Source organism: Opisthocomus hoazin, unplaced genomic scaffold, assembly GCF_030867145.1.
Source record: "Opisthocomus hoazin isolate bOpiHoa1 unplaced genomic scaffold, bOpiHoa1.hap1 HAP1_SCAFFOLD_15, whole genome shotgun sequence".
NCBI lineage: Eukaryota > Metazoa > Chordata > Aves > Opisthocomiformes > Opisthocomidae > Opisthocomus > Opisthocomus hoazin.
Window position 1 is genome coordinate 2984528 of NW_027448722.1, and position 1968 is coordinate 2986495.

A 1968-nucleotide genomic window follows, 5' to 3' on the forward strand; every position below is an offset into this window, starting at 1 on the left:
GCACTGCGAGAACTGGTACCATTCCACCACCACCCAGCTAGCCGTTAATGTCACTAGCAGATCAGGGGCTCCGCAGAACCTGCAGTGTAGTGCTGCGAGTCACGTAGACAGAAGGACACAAAATGACACATGCAAAGAAAGCTTTAAAATTCAAAGACAGACTTCTCTTCCTCTTGCTACCTTTGCACAAAGTCTACTGCAAGCTAACAATATTTGCAAAGATAAACATCTGGAGTATATTAGGATGGTCAGATGCAGTTAGTGTCATCTGTCCCATTACAGATCGTATCTGTGACTTAAATTGCTGAAAAACTGTTTCGGTTTCGGCTGCCGCCGGCAACAAAAGCGCCACGCGGCCGCCCCTCCCCCCGCCGGCGTGCGGAGGAGGATGAAAAGAAAGAGGCAGAAACAGGTGGGTCGGGATAAGGGCAGTTTAACAGAACAGCAAACAGAGGGAAAACAGGAACAACAACGATACAAATAAGGAGAAAACACAACAACGAACCGTACAACCCAGACAGCCGCTCTCCCGAAACAGGACCGGTGCTGCGTCCCTCCAAGCTGCGAGTGCCTTCCCGCCGCCCCGCCCCCCCCCACCGGAACCCAGCGTGATGTCACAGGGTATGGAACACCGGGCTCTGTTCGGCCAGGTGGGGTCAGCCCTCACCCCCCGGCTGTGCCCCTTCCTGGAGTCCGGTGAAAATTAACCCTGTCCTGGCCGAACCCAGGACATACAGCACTCAGCACTGGCAGGACAAGGCAACACCACCACCTCTTCCTGAACTGGTAAATGAGTTTCCGGATTTTAGGGAAGTCTAACTAGTTTGAAATTCCTTACTGAAATTGCACTGTGAGAACTGGCACCCTTCCACCACCACCCAGCTAGCCGTTAATGTCACTAGCAGATCAGGGGCTCCGCAGAACCTGCAGTGTAGTGCTGCGAGTCACGTAGACAGAAGGACACAAAATGACACATGCAAAGAAAGCTTTAAAATTCAAAGACAGACTTCTCTTCATCTTGCTACCTTTGCACAAAGTCTACTGCAAGCTAACAATATTTGCAAAGATAAACATCTGGAGTACATTAGGATGGTCAGATGCAGTTAGTGTCATCTGTCCCATTACAGATCGTATCTGTGACTTAAATTGCTGAAAAACTGTTTCGGTTTCGGCTGCCACCGGCAACAAAAGCGCCACGCAGCCGCCCCTCCCCCCGCCGGCGTGCGGAGGAGAATGAAAAGAAAGAGGCAGAAACAGGTGGGTCGGGATAAGGGCAGTTTAACAGAACAGCAAACAGAGGGAAAACAGGAACAACAACGATACAAAGAAGGCGAAAACACAACAACGAACCGTACAACCCAGACAGCCGCTCTCCCGAAACAGGACCGGCGCTGCGTCCCCCCAAGCCGCAAGTGCCTTCCCGCCGCCCCCCCCCCCCCCCCCCCCCCCAGAACCCAGCGTGACGTCACAGGGTATGGAACACCGGGCTCTGTTCGGCCAGGTGGGGTCAGCCCCCACCCCCCGGCTGTGCCCCTTCCTGGAGTCCGGTGAAAATTAACCCTGTCCTGGCCAAACCCAGGACACCGGGAAACCTAGAGCAGGCTGCACAGGACCTTGTCCAGGTGGGTCTTGAACATCTCCAGAGAAGAAGACTCCACAACCTCCCTGGGTAGCCTGTTCCAGGGTTCCGTCACCCTCAGAGGGACGAACTTCTTCCTCATGTTCAGGTGGAACTTCCTGTGCCTCAGTTTGTGCCCATTGCCCCTTGTCCTGTCACTGGGCACCACTGAAAAGAGCTTGTCCCCATCCTCCTGACACCCACCCTTCAGATATTTATCAGCATTTATTAGGTCCCCTCCCAGCCTTCTCTTCTTCAGGCTGAACAAGCCCAGCTCCCTCAGCCTCTCCTCGTAAGGAACATGTTCCAGTCCCCTCACCATCCTCGTAGCCCTCCGCTGGACTCTTTCC